Below are 16,995 nucleotides of genomic sequence, written 5' to 3' on the forward strand. Positions count from 1 at the left end.
CTCGCTCAGGGGGTTAAGTATCCAGCATTACCGTGAGCTGTGGTGAAGTTTGCAGATGTGGCTTGGATCTCGTGTTGCTGTGACTGTGGTGTAGGTCAGCGGCTGTAGCTCCGATTCAACCCCTAGCCTGGGAACCTCCATATGCCACGGGTGTGGCCCTAAAAAGCAAAAAAAAAAAAAAAAGAAAGTAAAAAATAAAATAAAGAAGGACTGCCATTTATGGGCAAGCCATGTACGGTCCAATAACTGCTGCTAAAGAGCTTCTGAGAAGGGAGTCAAGAAAAAAAGGCAGAGCAGGAGCAGTAGTGAGATGGACAAGACTTGCCGAGAGCCAGCATCCATCCAAGTTGGGAACCAGAGCTCTCCAGACTCTTCACCTATGTGAACAAATCAATTTCTCTTTTGCTTTGAGCTGATATGAGTTGATTTTTTTTTTTGTCATCTGCAAACCAAAGATTTATGAATAATGTGCCAGGAAAATAAGGCAAATACTGCCACACTAGGGACTATGTGCTTATTTATCAAATATTTAGTTCCTGCTTATTTAATGCCAGATAGAGCCTTTTCACAGCAAAATCACATAACTCATTTGAATCATTTTCAGATCAGGAGAACATATCTATATGTCAGTTCAAGGATCCCTAACATATCCCTGGGTATCTGAATAAGCTTGTATGTGTACATTTACTTCAATAACTAAAAAGTAATATGATCATATGCTGGGTTACTTGGATCACATAACATAACTAGACCTAATTCATGAATTCTTTTTTTTTTTTTTTTTTTTTTTTTTTTTGTCTTTTTGCCATTTCTTGGGCTGCTTCTGTGGCATATGGAGGTTCCCAGGCTAGGGGTCGAATAGGAGCTGTAGCCACCGGCCTACGCCAGAGCCACAGCAACTCGGGATCTGAGCCGTGTCTGCAACCTATACCACAGCTCACGGCAATGCCAAATGGTTAACCCACTGAGCAAGAGCAGGGATCAAACCCACAACCTCATGGTTCCTAGTCGGATTCGTTAACCACTGCGCCACGATGGGAACTCCTAATTCATGAATTCTTTGCTCACACTTTTACTTGCATGAGGGGATGAGGAACAATTTTAATGCTCATGGGATGATGAGCTGTGTGACCTTAAGCAATTTGCTTAACTTCTCTGAGCTTTTCATGTTCTTATGTAAAGTGGAGATAATGATAGTCTGATGATTAATAAATTCTTGTAATAAATAAGCAAATACATGTAAAGTGCTTGGCATAGTGGCTGCCATATAATAAAATCGCTCAACAGTGATAGCTATTATTATCATCGTCACAATCATCAGCATCATGAAGAAGCTCCATGATAAATAGTATGCATGCTTGCAGTGCTTTATTTATCACTTACCAATTTTTTTTTTGTCTTTTTTTTTTGCCATTTCTTGGGCCACTCCTGCAGCATATGGAGGTTCCCAGGCTAGGGGTCTAATCGGAGCTGTAACTGCTGGCCTACACCAGAGCCACAGCAACGCCAGATCCAAGCTAGGTCTGCGACCTACACCACAGCTCAAGGCAATGCTGAATCCTTAACCCACTGAGCAAGGCCAGGGATCAAACCCACAACCTCATGGTTCCTAGTTGGATTTGTTAACCACTGAGCCACGATGGGAACTCATCACTTACCAAATATTTTTACATGCATCATCCAATGTGATTGATATCCTGACTCTACAAGGCTTCACAGTACCCATTTCATCGTATTTTTGGTTTCTTGAAAGTTGATATGAATAATATCACTTATATACGGAATCTAAAGAAGAATACAGGAGTTCCCGCCATGGCTCAGTGGAAATGAACCTAACTAACATCCATGAGGACATGGGTCTGATCCCTAGTCTCACTCAGTGGGTTAAGGATCTAGCATTGCTGTGAGCTGTGGTGCAGGTCCCAGATGCAGCTTGAATCTGGTGTTGCTGTGGCTGCGGTGAGGGCTGGCGTCTGTAGCTGTGATTCGACCCCTAGCCTGGGAACTTCCATATGCTGTGAGTGGAGCCCTAAAAAGACAATAAAATAAAACAAAAGGATACAAATGAAGTTATTTGCAGAATAGAAACAGATTCGCAGACTTTGAAAAACTTACAGTTACCAAAGGGGACAGGTGGGAGGTGGGAGGGATAGACTGGGTGTTTGGGATTGGCATATGCACACTGAGGTATATGGAATGATTGCCCCACAGGGGCCTGCTGTATGGCACAAAGAACTCTGCCCAGGTATCTGTGATAATCTATGTGGGACAAGAATCTGAAAGAGAATGGATATGTGTGCATGTGTAACTGAATCACTTTGTTGTACAGCAGAAATTATCACAATACTATAAGTCAACTATACTTCAGTACAATTTTAAAAAATGAAATAAGAAAGTTGATAAGAGCAGTCTGTTAAAAGATTTCCATATTTGGCAAGATTCATTGAATCTAGTATCGCAGTGACTGAGATATGCATTTGTTTTGGCAGAAGAGTTAAAAAAAAAGGAAAACTTTTTTAAAGCACAAATATGGCCTTTCCCAATTTCTTTAATCAAGGCTAGCTCATTCAACTTCATATTAGCAATGAACATTTTTGGTAACTTACTGCTAAGTATTCCAGAAATAATGCTCAAATTTTAAATTTAGACTTAACAAATATTGTTTATAAGTTTCAGGCGGTAATGCATATTCAGCTCAATCTTCCATACACAAAAGGAAACTCGAGGTTCCTGGGGAACCTCAATTTGCTGGCACACATAAGGTCGAATTAACATTAATAGTTCTTGAGGGCCTCCTGCAAACACCACCAGGACCTCCTGTGCATGCCTGGTCCCTTCCATCACTCCATCTGGGCTCTGCTGGGCTCAGCCTTTCTCCAGGGCTGCTCACCATGGAGACTCAGAGCTGCTGTGAGGTCTGAGGTAGACTGTGTGTGGGAGGTCCCTCTGTCTGTGTGTCACACTTCATCACTTCAGTCTGGAGGCAAGACAATTTGGACCTGACTCTCACAATGGCTTTCATCAAAACAGCCCCTTTAGCCTCATCCTGCAGTGTCTCGATAGAATATCAGACTAAGTTTCCAATACTGCCTAGGAAAGGCACAACATCCTTCTCCATCTAGTTGACTTCCCATGACATCAAGGATGCCTGCGCGCCAAGGTTCTTCTCTTTCGGTTCAGACCCCCAACCAGTTCTGGACATGAATGCATGCAAGGAAACGAGTTCAAATAAAAGGGTAGCAAGATAGGGAGTCTGTGGTCCCACGAGTCTCAGCGCTTACTTTGGTACTGTTAGTATATTTCATTTTAAAATTAAAGTTATTCAATTTATTTCACTCATTTCTTCTATCCTCTAGCTCTCTGGCAACCACTAGTCTATTCTCTGTATTTATGAGATTGTTGCTTTGGTACTTGTTATTTAGATTCTACATATAAGAGATCATACAGAATTTGTCTTTCTCTGTCTGACTTATTTCACTTGGCATAACACCAAGGTCCATCTTTGTTGTCACAAATAGCAAAATTTCATTCTTTTTATGGCTGAATAATATTCCATTATACATACATACATATATATATATATAAAATTTATCCATTCATTGATGGACACAGGTTGTTTCCCTCTCTTGACTATTGTAAGCAATGATGCAATGAATATGGAGATACGTTTATAATTTTGAGTTCATGTTTTTATTTTTCTTGGAAAAATTCCCAGAAATGGGATTGCTGGATTATAGGGTAGTTCTATTTATAATTTTTTGAGGAGCTTCAATATTGAAGTGACACCAATTTACATTCTCACCAACAGTGCACAAGGATTCCTTTTTCTCCACATCATCCCCAACAGGTTTTATTTTTTTGTCTTCTTAATGATAACCATTCTAACAGGTGTGAGGTGACATGTTATTGTGGTTTTGATTTGCATTTCCCTGACGCTTAGTGATATTGGGCACCTTTTTATGTACCTATTGGCCGTCCCTATGTCTTCTTTGGAAAACTGTCTATTCAGATCTTCTGCCCATCTTTAAATCTCATTGTTGGGTGGGGGGTTGGGCTCTTGAATTGGATTTGTTCTTTGTATGTTTTGAACATATTTCATTGTAATAGAACATTTTAGAAAATGGCTTGTGCGTAGAGTGAATATAATCTCAAAGGATAAATGGACCCGGAAGCTTTATAAAAAGATTCTTTTATGATTTAATGGTTGTGACTGTATCCGACTCTTAAGAAGTTTACTAATAATAGATGATAGTTTCAGGTACACAGATCATCACAGAAAGTGAATAAGAATTTTAAAAAATCTGTGAGGAGTTCCCACTGTGGCACAGTGGGTTAAGGACCCAGCATTGTTTCTGCAACAGCTTAGGTCGTTGCTGAGGAAGGGTTCAATCCCTGGCCTGCCACAGTGGGTTAAGGATACAGTGTTGCCATAGCTGTGGCATATGTTGCAGCTGTGGATCTAGGCCTGGGAACTTCCATATGCTGAGGATGTGGCCAAACAAAGAAGGAAGGAAGGAAGAAAGAAAGAAAGAAAGAAAGAAAGAAAGAAAGGAATTTGTGAAAGGTCAAAATAACAAGATTGCCATGATGATTTTGGGGGGTGGTTCGGATATCGAAAAGCTGTGTGAGTTTTCAGTAGTCAGTGACTTCTGCATGATATTTGCATAGAGAGAACTTTAAAAAGGTTACATTTCTTCTCTACTTTCATATTTACTTTGTGTTAAGGTTATAGGATCTCATTGGCAATGTTGCTGATTCTATTTTGGTAAACTTCAACTCTGTTCAAAATAGTAGGATAGAAAAGTCGAGCTACACCAACAATAAATATATTTTATGTCCCTGTAACATTCAAGCTCTAGTATGTTTGCGATTTAGTGAAAGTTGTTTTTTTGCCTTGAACTCTGAAGGAAGAAAGAAACTTTTGTTTGTAAATTTTAGAGATTTTTGTCTTTGAACTTCACACAAAATCAAATGTAGATATAATTCAGTTTAAGCACTTTGGGCAAAATATCAAATATGCCTGTTTTTTGATAAGGGAAAAAAATCAACTCTTTGTCAATATAAATTGTCTTTGTGTATGACTTCTATCGGTCAAGCTGTGGTTTTGTGGACTTATGGAATAATGATCCTGCCCAGGAAGTAAGAGGCAGATATGTAATCTGGACATCTTTCTATTCCATTTTAGTTGTGTCTGATCCTAAGTTGACTTATACAGAATTTCACATGAAGGACTTTATATATTCTTTATTCCTCCCTTCTAAACATGTAAAATTTTATATGCTTATTTGCGTGAAATGGTCTGAGGGTATTCAAAATCAATCAAACAAAGATTATTTAATTTGTGCTTCAGTGTGTTCTATAATGAATTCCTTTACAAAGATATTTGATAACATAATGACTTGTCTATGTATGTATAAATTTTTTTAACTCGTGCTTAGCTGTGGGTACTAGATTGTAAGAGTCTTAAAGAGCAGAGCTGTGTGACTTTGTTCATTTTGTTAACCCTGTAACACTTAGTGGAAAGTTTTTGAGAAATAAACACTAGATTATAATTGCATAGACATTATCTTTCTGAAGATGTCTGTCTGTGAGCTTCCATGATACTTAAAACCATCTAGTGAGGTAGATTGGGCTAGTCTTAAAATCTTTTGTTTCATAGATGATGAATTTGAGTATCAGAGAGAGTGAGTGACTTGTGATTCCCTCCATGTCTCATTCCATCAGTTTTTTTGCATCCCACAGCTGCATACTTTGAGTGGAAGGAGAATTACCATGAAGGGGGGTGGGAAAGGGGCTGCTGACAAAGTGTTCTTTTGAATTCATGTGTCAGGTTAGTGACAGTTAAAAGAAGTTTTCCTATAAAGCCACAGGACTTCTCCCTCACCATTGGAACCTCACTTCCAGGGCTAGAGGAAGCACCCAACTACATTCAAGATAACTGTGAACAAATCCTCAGCATGATTGGCAATGATGTTTCCAAATGGATGGCAGTGGAAATGCGTCTCTGCCTGAAAGTAGTATCCAGTGTGTAGTTGTTTTCCCTTAAGCTGCAGTTTCAGCCTGCTAGTGAGTGAATCATTTTTTTTTTGTTTGTTTGTTTTTTTAGGGCTGGACCTGAGGCATATGGAAGTTTCCAGGCTAGGGGTCAAATCAGAGCTGTAGCTGCCTGCCTATACCACAGCCACAGCAACACAGTATCTGAGCCGTGTCTGTGACCCACACCACAGCTCACAGCAATGCCAGATCCTTAACCCACTGAGCAAGGCCAGGGATAGAACCCGTGTCCTCAAGGATACTAGTCAAGTTCATTAACCACTGAGTCATGATGGGCACTTCTACTGGATCATCTTGACCTAACTGATTTCACTCACTGTAGACTGAGTCATCTCTCAGATAGAAGGACATTGAAAATGGGTGTCACAATAAACATGACTTATTTGGCACATGCTATCTTGTATCTTTGGGTTACAGATAAATATATAACAAAATGTTCTTATTCCTCAGAGTTGTAGGGAGAGGCTTAACATTTAGCTAAGTCCTACACATGATTCTGGGATGGATGACATAACAATTTGGCTTAAAATTTGGCATTGTGCTACGTGTTGATATGTTCTTACCAATTCAACATAAGGTATATTGAGCACATACTGCATGCTAGGTGAGTGTGCTGATACTGGGAATATTATGGAAAATGACGTGTACAGTTCTTGCCTTCATGGAACATATAACCTAATATGGACAGAGGAGAAGAAAGGAATGGCAGTAGGATTAGTGTGATGAAAGAACAGTCCCATAAGACGGGAAAAGCTTTGTTGTGAGGGCTAAGTATGATGGAACTTCCCAGTTAACTCAGATCTTAGATTGCCTTAACTTCTTCATGTCCTAACAGGTGAAGGCTCTGTCTTAAATAACTGTGAAATACTTTGAAAGTTTCATAACCTATTGAGATGGTAGTTGCATTATCTGTGAACACAGAGACATTCAACTGGATGATTTTAAAAGTCTTTTCAGTGAAACATTGAAGTCTTTCCTCTAAGATTAGGAACAAGACAAGAGTACCCACTTTCACTGCTTTTATTCAACATAGTCCTAGAAGTCCTGGCCAGAGCAACTAGGCAAGAAAAAGAAATAAAAGTTATCCAAACTGGAAAGAAAAAAATAAAATATCTCTGCTTGTAGGTGATATATTCTTATGTATTAGGAATCTTAAAGATTCCACCAATGAAGCTCTTAGAACTAATAAATGAATTCAGCGAAATTTCAGGATACAAAATTAATATGCAGAATTCGGTTGTTTTTTTTTAAACTAACAACAAAATATCTGAAAAATAAGTAAAACAATCCCATGGAGTTCCCATCATGGCACAGTGGTTAACAAATACAACTAGGAACCATGAGGTTGCAGGTTCGATCCCTGACCTTGCTCAGTGGATTAAGGATCCAGCATTGCCATGAGCTGTGGTGTAGGTTGCAGACATAGCTTGGATCCCGTGTTGCTGTGGCTGTGGTGTAGGCCAGCAGCTACAGCTCTGATTTGACCCCTAGCCTGGGAACCTCCATATGCTGCAGAAGCAGCCCAAGAAATGGCAAAAAGACAAAAAAAAAAAAAAAAAAAAAAAAAAGAAGAAGAAGAAGAAGTAAAACAATCCTACTTAAAATAGCATCAGAAACTAAAATACTTAGGAATAAATGTATTCAAGGAGGTGAAAAAATTTGTACATGGAAAGCTGTAAGACTTTGATGAAAAAGTTGAAGAAGTCACAAGTAAATGGAAAACTATCTCTTATTCAGGAATTGGAAAAAATAATATTGTTAAAATGTCTATACTACCCAAAGCCTTCTGTAGATTCAATGCAATTATCAAAATTCCAATAGTACTTTTCACAGAAATAGAAAAAAAACCCTCTAAAATTGTATGGAACCACAAAAGGCTTTGACTAGCCAAAACAATTCTGAGAAAGAAGAACAAAGCTGGAGGCATCACACATACTTATTTCAAACTATACTACAAAGCTATAGTAATCAAAACAGTATAGTGCTGGCATAAAATAAAGACTAATGGAACAGAATTAAGAGCCCATGTATTTGTTTGCATATATGGTCAACTAATATTTGACAAAGGAGCCGAGAATACTCAGCAGGTAAGGCTAATCTCTTTAATAAACGGCATTGGGAAAGCTGGACACTGACATGCAAAAGAATGAAATTATACCCCATTTTACACCATTCACAAAAATTAACTCAAAATGGATTAAATACATAAACATAAGACTCTAAACCAGAGTTCCTGCTGTGGTGCAGTGGGCTAAGGATCCAATGTTGCTGCCACTTTGGAAAACAGTATGGGGGTTCCTCCCATCATCAAAAAGTCTGAGAACAATAAGTGCTGGAGAGGGTGTGGAGAAAAAGGAACCCTATTACACTGTTGGTGGTATTGTAAATTGGTGCAACTACTGTGAAAAACAGTATGGAGATTTCTCAGAAAACTAAAAATAGAACTATCATTCGGTCCAGAAATCTCACTCCCGGGTATCTATCCAGAGAAAACCATGACTCGAAAAGACACATATACTCCAACGTTCATTGCAGCACTGTTTTCGATAGCCAAGACATGGGAAACAACCTAAATGTCTATCGACAGAGGAGTGGATCAAGAAGATGTGGTACATATACACATTGGAATATTACCCAGCCATTAAAAGGAACGAAATACTAGCATTTTTAGCAACACGGGTGGACCTAGAAATTATCATACTAAGTCAGTCAGACAATGAGATACGAACATCAAATGCTTTCACTGACATGTAGATCTGAAAAAAGGACACAATGAACTTCTTTGCAGAACAGATACTGACTCAGACTTTGAAAAACTTATGGTTTCCAAAGGAGACAGTTTGGGGGGTTGGGGGGATGCATTGGGGTTGTGAAATGGAAATCCTATAAAATTGGATTGTGATGATCATTGTACAACTATAAATGTAATAAATTCATTGACTAATTAAAAAAAGATTAAAAAAATAAAAAAAAAAAAAACAAATGTGCCCCTTTTAAGGTTATACCATCAAGTGGGTACTGTTAGGTTCATTAACTATATGTATTTATATTATTATATAAACTATTTAAATGACTGCAAAGATAAAGTATATTCACTAACTCTTCAGCTCATTCATTCCCTATCCCTATAAGCAAATCATTTAAAAAAAATATGGTACTTTCTTTCATGTTTTTAATACAATCACATTTGTACATGTATTTATACACCTACCATTTCCTATATAAATAATAACATACTAAGTGCTCTTTTTTTGGCTCTTTTTCTCATTTAACACAAGATCCTGTGTATCACTCCATAGCAATATACAGGGATACTTCTCACTTATTTTTATAACTGCATAGTGCTGTACTGTGGATAAACCATAATTTATTCAACCAGCCTGTATTTAAGACATTTGCATCATTTCTGGTCTTTTGATACTATTTACTATCTTGTATGTTATAAAAACCTATTTGCAGCCACATGGATGGAACTAGAGACTCTAATACTGAATGAAGTCAGAAAGAGAAAGACAAATACCATATGATATCAATATCTGGAATCTAATATACAGCACAAATGAAACTTTCCACAGAAAAGTCTATTCTTGGAGAATAGACTTGTGGTTGCCAAAGGGGAAGAGGGGGAGTGGGATGAATTGGGAGCTTGAGGTTAATAGATGAAAACTATTGCTTTTGGAATGGATTAGCAATGAGAGCCCGCTGTGTAGCACTGAGAACTATGTCTAGTCACTTATGATGGAGCATGATAATAGGAGAAAAAGAATGTATACATCTATGTGTAACTGGGTCACCATGCTGTACAGTAGAAAAAAAAATTGTATCAGGGAAATAACAATAAAAAATATAAAAAGAAAAAATAAAATAAAATACAGGAGTATGGAAAAAAAAAGAAAATGGTATGGGGGTTCCTCAAAAAATTAAAAATAGAACTACTATATGATCCAGCAATTCCACTTCTGTGTATTTATCTAAAGGAAATGAAATCAGGATCCTGAAGGTTTTTCTTGCATTCCCATGTTCATTGCAACATTATTCACAATAGACAAGATCTGAAACAACGTAAGTGTCTATCTATGGATGAATGGATAAAGAATATGTGTGTGTGTGTGTGTGTGTGTGTGTATCTCCAATGGAATATTACTCAGCTGTGAGAAAGAAGGAAGTCATGACATTTGCAACAATGTGGATAACCTTGAGACTATGCTAAATGAAATGTCAGATAGAAAAAGACAAATACTTTAAGGATCCCTCTTATATGTAGAATATAAAAAAGTCAAACTCATAGAAACAGAGTAGAATGCAGTGTCAGGGTGAAAGCTAGGAGAGATGGGGAGATGTTAGTCAAAGGATACAAACTCCCAGTTAAAAGATGAATAAGTTCCGAGCATCTAATGTACAGTGACTATAGTTAACAATACCTTATTGTATACTTGAAAGTTGCTGAGAGAGTAGATCTTAAATGTTTTTACCATGCACAGGTAGATATTTTGTAATATATATGTGTATCAAATCATCACATTGTAAGTCTTAAATTTACACAATGTTATGTCAACAATTTTATCTCAATATAATTGGGGAAAAAAAGTCTTTTCAATATGTCTTTTTTTTTTTTTTTGTCTTAGCATTGCAATAGCTAACATTAATCAGAGGTTGAATATGTACAAGGCACTGGACAGGAGGGTCTTACAGGCATTATTTCATTTTAATAATAATTTCTGTGGCTCTGCTGTGTCAACTTGGCTGTAAGTAACACCAAGTGTAGTGTGGTGGGTGCTAGATAACCATCAAGAGAGCAGATGGTCTTGCCCAGATATTTCTTGGATTAAGATATTTGATATTCTTCTGCCAGACATTTGCCTCACCTCTACCTATAAGAATCTATGTTCAATTTATATAATACTTGTACATAAACTTTTTGTTCATGTGAAAACCAGTCCATTTGATGCCTCACATAATTAAAAAAAAACCTTTCAAGACAAAAAAATGCAATTTTCAAAGCAAAACAGGGGCCTTTCATCTGTTATAGTTATGTATTTAAAAGGGGAATTACATTTACAATACTTCATAGCCACCCATCTCCACCAAACATCTTCCTTTGCAGAGACGTTTAAGTCTTTTTGGGATTACTTTGTGCTGCTTTCAAATGTTATTGGATTTAATTGCTGCCTGACTTATCAGGTAGACTTGGTCTTCAGCTACGTGCCAGGGATTAGTGCACATTCCTTTCTAGGAGAGCAGGAAAATGAGCAAGGCACTTGCAGTAGGCTAAAAAGCACAGGAAGAGGTGGGGGTATTTAATGTCCCACAATCCTGGCAAGTTAGTTAAGTCATGACGATGATTACATAACAATTAAAGTGATGATGATGGTGGTGCTGGTGGTATTTGTGTATTGGGTGTCTCAGAAAACTGGAAAATTGGTTTGCATATCTATTTAATCCTCACAACAGCCAAAGTGAATTCGGGGTTATCCATTTATAGAGAATGAAATTGAGCCCCATCACCCATGCCCCTCCCCCGCTCTAGATCATACCGCCAGGAACCCGACAAGATGGGGTTGGAATCATGGTCAATCTAATTCCAAACCTTGGGCTTTTAGCTTCTCCATGGCACTAATTTAATACCTTGGTGCCAAGATTCTTTTCTAGTGGACAAGATAAATCAGCTATACTATCTTTAGCTCTATTATGATTAAAATGGAACTGCCATTATTTGAATAAATAAATCAATAAATAAACTGGTAAATTGGTGCAGCCACTATGGAAAACAGTATGTAAGTTCCTCACAAAATGAAATATAGAGCTACCATATGACCCAGAAACCCACTTGTGGGCATATATCCGGAGAAAACCATAATTCAAAAAGATACATGCACCCCAATGTCCACTGCAGCACTATTCACAGTAGCCAAAACAGGGAAGCAACCTAAATGCCCATCAACAGAGGAATGGATAAAGAAGATGTGGTACATATATACAATGGAATATTAGTCATAAAAAAGAATGAAATAATGCCACTTGCAGCAACATGGATGGACCTAGAGATGGTCATGCTACATGAAGTAAGTCATACAGAGAAAGACAAATATATGATATCACTTATATGTGGAATCTAAAAAAAAATAAAAAAGAACTTATTTACAAAACAAATAAACTCATGACTTTGAAAACAAACTTATGGTTACCAAAGGGTAAATGTGGATGGGGGAGGGAATGGGTTGGGAGTTTGGGATTGGCCTGGCACACTATTGTATATGGAATGGATGGTCAATGGGAACCCCCTGCACAGCACAGGGAACTCTGCTCAATATTCTGTGATAACTTATATGGGAAAAGAATCTGAAAAAGAATGGACATGTATAACTGCATTGCTTTGCTGTACAGTAGAAATTAACACAAAAATGTAAATCAACTATAATTCAATAAACTTTAAAAAGTGAAAATAATAAATTCAGGAAGGCAAAAAAAGGGAACTTCTCCAAGTGTCAAACAATTGGGAAAAGTAATATTACATAAATGTCACAAACATTTAGCAAGCTAAAACTCAGTCCATGTGTGGTAGACAGCGTAACAGAGGAAAGAATGTGTGGGAGGAGTTGGCCTGGCTGAGACCAGGCCCCACATGGTCCCAGTCATCTTTCCCTCTTTCAGCCTCTGTTTCCTCACCTTTAGGTGGGGCTAGAAATATCCACCTTAAAGGGATGCTAGTTCCAGTGGGGGATCATAAATTACAAATCTGTACAGTGAATGGCAAGAGAAGCACAACATTGTCCTTAATAAATGGTTGTAAGGTCTTATGGCATCCAGTGGCCTATGACAATAATGATCATTCCACCTTCCTGCTCACAAACCCCAGCTCCAATCAAACTTTTGGGATAAAAGTCTAATTCCTTGCCTTGGGCTATAGTAGCCCTGCCTGGTCTCATCCCTGCCCTTGTTGCCAGTCCCATTTTTTAGCCATTCTTCCTCTCAAGGATTTTTGATTGCTCAGATGGTTCGAACATTGCCCGTCTACCCCAGAATTTTTGAACCTGCTGTGTCTTTGGCTTTGTATTAAGGCTCTACTCATTCTTGTCTTTGAGGTCTCAGTTAAATGATGCTTCCTCAGAGGAGTTTTCCCTGAACCCCAGAAAAAAAAAATCAGTCCCCCTCATATATCTCCAGAACCCTTTCTTATTTTGAGAATCTCCTTACAGTGGTAATGAAGTACTTAACTCAGTATTACTTATTTAACGGCTGTCTCTTCACTACAATATAACCTCCAGGGGGCCATGTCTGTGCTTTAGTTCCAGTTCCTGGCACAGGGTTCTACTCATGGCTGGTGTTTGATGAGTGTTCGTGGAATGAATGAATAAAAACATCAAGGAGTTGATGAATAAAGGATTGCCTTATTTAAAACAAATTCCTCTTGTCATTTCTGACCTGTTTTGCTTAAAAGATGACCACGGGCTGTGAACCATGGAGACTTTTACCAAAGTCACAGATTTTTACCCAAAGTTGTATCCCTTTCCCCCCTGATGAGAACAAAACTTCCTCAGGGACCATTTGTTGCTTGTGGCATGGCAGGCAGCCTTGTATACCAAATGAGCTGCATCCACTCTGACCAGAATGATACACCGGATGATAAAAATATGCCACCTCCCTGAAACAGATGCTTCGTTTTATGATGGAAGTGGAGACACCGAAGCCTGCAGGTGCAGGCTGGGCTGACACAGGCTCTGTGGAGGATCATTAGAGCCTCCTTGGAGATGTGGATTTACTCTGTGTTTAATCAGCCACAGGCAGAAGAAATGGCTTCATTTCAGCTCGATGAGAGTCAGATCACAAAAGAAAGATAGATGGCCAATACGGCTCATCACTACAAGCATATTGTCTTAATTTGAAGGAACAGCCTGGCATCCGTGCTAATCAAGGAGGAAAGTGCAATATGGCTAGCATTGAGGACTAGGCAGTTTAACTCTCAGTGCATCCCTTAAAGGAAAGCTCTCAGTTGTTTCTTAATTAATATTTTAAGGAAAGTGAGAACCGTAAAACACATTACTCAATCACTTTGGAAATTACCCAGTTTGGAATTTAAGCTGCTTAAGGAAGGACTTTTCATACCCAAAATGTCTAAACCTCTACCTATAAAGAAATATTATAGCCATCGAATGAAAGGCCTTAGAAAGGGCAATCCACTGGCTGGTTGCTTTTCATACATGGTCATATTTGCTGTTGACCGGGAAATAGCGACAAAGAGAGAAGCCGTCATGTCTAAGGAGTGGTTACCTGCTGGTCACCTGGAGGCTCTTGTTGTTGGCAGCTGGGTCCTCTGTTTGTCTTTGGTCCTCTGGAGCTCACCTTGGGGATGCATGTAAAATAGAGATTCAGCTCAGCTCAGCTGCAGTTAGCGTCTTCATGGCCTAAAAATGCCAGAAAAGGGATTTGAAGCTTGTGTGGGAGCAGTAACACAGATCTGAACTCAGCGTCCTTGCCAAAGCCCCCTCACTTGAAGTCAGAGCAGATAATGAGTAGCTTGGGTACTTACAAACAAGAGGATGTTTTAGAATCATCTGGTATGTGTCACATCCGTGTTTGCCGGAGATCCCCTGAGCCTTAGCACAAAGAGCTTTTACAGCCCTCCCCACCCCAATGACTATTTTCCAGATGTTCTGAAACAACATCAAGTGACCCACTTTACCCCTGAGAGGTTTATAAAGGTGCATTTACAGAGACGCTGGCTGAGGGAGGATGAGATATTCGCTCAGAAGCTTAGTCCTAGATAATCTCCCGTGAACGTGGTATCGAATCTTACTTTACCTAAGGCACATTGAGAACGGTTTTTAGAAAACGATATGCTAAACACGGCTAAAGTGAAGCAGAAACTTAAGAAGCTTAACAATGGCTGTAGAAATATTATCATCAGTCATCGAGGTAATGGTATCCAGTCGTTCCCCACCTACAGGCACAGATTTAGGCTTAAGCAGATGAAGACAACACGGGGAGAAGTGTGTGGTCTTAGAGTGTTTAAATATCAGCCAATCAAGGGGAAGGACTTTGTTAACATTTAAACCTGAGCACGTGTCTTTGGCTTTTTGTACTGAATGTGATGAATACAAAATCACAACTGCAGAAACGGAAAGGGTCTTCTGAGGTGGGGGGAAGACTGGGGTTAACATATACACATTACTCTATATGAAATAGATAACAAGGACCAACTATATAGCACAGGGAACTATGTTCAATATCTTGTAGCAACCTATAATGGAAGGGAATCTGAAAAAAGAAGAAAGTGTTTGTATGTATGTATAACTGAGTTGCTTTCCGGAACACCTGAAACTGACATGACATTGTAAATAAACTATACTTCCAAAAAAATAGCATGCTGAGAGGCATGCTGAGTTTTTGTGTGGAACTTGATAGGGAAGCAATAACAATGAAACAAGAGAAGCCATCATTTGCAGATAGGAAATTGTTGCATCCTCTGCCCATGGGCAGAAAATGCCAGAGCAGTCCCCAGGATCAGAACCCAGCTCTCTGCCCATGTAATTGAGGTGAGCCATTTTCTCAAGGAGAAACAATGCTTGGTCATGTGAAAAGAGCTAACTATTCCCGCCAAGCATGGACATCACACAATGTATCAAAATCTGGTGAGAAAGTAGGATAATTTTTCTATAGCACATCTGCTACATTAGAGGACATTCAGTGGAATAGGTCCCCCCCAACCCCTGCAACCCCCAAAGTAAGCAGCATGCCTAAGACTTGATGTGAAAAGTACTTAATGGTCTACAGTATGTCAATCACCCAGTGGTTGTCTTTGCAAAACGAACAACCTTCCTGGCGTGATGTCCATTATTGCTGGCACTAACTCACGGCAGTCATCCTGCAGAGGTCCTTTATACATGAAAGGGAGCACTGTGGAGGGCTTCTAGCCTCTGCGGATCTCTGAATGCCTACTGGTGATCCTGCTGTTCAGCAACCATTTACATGGTAGATTGTTCTGCTGCAACCCATCACCAACTCATGGCTGACCGTCCTTTTGAGGAGTTCAGAAATAGACACCCCTCATCTATTAGAAGGCTGGAGAGCTTGGCTACCACTGACATGTTTGTCTAGCTCAGACTCTGGCAGAGAAGCAGAACTCCAACTTTTGTGGAGACATGGATGCCCACTTGAGATAAGATGGCTAGGCTCTGCTTTGCAAATGTGTGGTCTGGAACATTAAAGACTGATCCCTTTGAGTCACTTGTCACTGCTGGTGCTTTTTTCATTCCTGCAACTAATCTGCCCATAGTTAGAAACGTGAATTACATTACCCTTATCTTGACATCCCGAACTGTCAATGTTGTTATTGGTCATCAAATTAGCCACTTCCTCTCTTTTCAAATCCACTGACAGTTTTGGGTGGTTTGAGTTGAGTGGGTTGGACAAGGGGAAATAGGCGATTTCCTCTGCCTCTTGTAGAGTTAATCTCTCATCCAGATACTGCTAAAGCATCTCTTTCAACAGCCGTCTTTATTCCTAATTTAGCAGCATAACTGTAAGGAACAAGTTTCTTCTTTACAATGGCTGCAACTCAAAATCCGAATGATAGATGATTTCCTTGTCCTGAAGAAGACACTTAAGCACTTACATTTCTTTCAACAATTTATTCCAGTTTGAACAAGACAGTCCATTTCTCATGTGAGCATGATGCAAGCAGGTTACGTGTGTGCAAACAAAAATGTCTGGTGTCCATTCAAGTGCTGGGTGAGAAGAACTTAGAAAGAAGGCTGCCATCCAGAAATAGTGTTTTTTGGGTGTCCATCATTCAATATTTGGGGACTTTTCTCCTGCCTGCATGAATTCTCTCTGTCCTTAAACATCTTATTTAGGTCTGCTCAGAGAAGTAATTTTTCTTACCATGGATTTTTTGATTTTTCTTTTTTTTTTTTGGTTCACTATGGTAGTCCCAATAAAGGA

General features: G+C 38.9%; 2 long non-coding RNA genes across 9 annotated transcripts in view; one reads left to right on the forward strand and one right to left on the reverse strand.

Moving 5' to 3' along the window:
- Nucleotides 1–16,995, forward strand: part of LOC102160410 (uncharacterized) — a 164,867-nt gene that overhangs the window by 87,786 nt on the left and 60,086 nt on the right. The window lies entirely within an intron of this gene.
- The window catches only part of LOC146401780 (uncharacterized), a 300,118-nt gene that overhangs the window by 62,831 nt on the left and 220,292 nt on the right, over nucleotides 1–16,995 (reverse strand). The window contains exon 2 of the long non-coding RNA XR_014809297.1: nucleotides 14,323–14,456. This is a non-coding gene — a long non-coding RNA (uncharacterized LOC146401780). The remainder of the gene's footprint in view (nucleotides 1–14,322; nucleotides 14,457–16,995) is intronic.

This window comes from Sus scrofa, chromosome 7 (assembly GCF_054392235.1).
Source record: "Sus scrofa isolate SSC_HxYL_T2T_F1_AM1 chromosome 7, Sscrofa_HxYL_maternal_Yorkshire_Landrace_v2.0, whole genome shotgun sequence".
Classification (NCBI taxonomy): Eukaryota; Metazoa; Chordata; class Mammalia; order Artiodactyla; family Suidae; genus Sus; species Sus scrofa.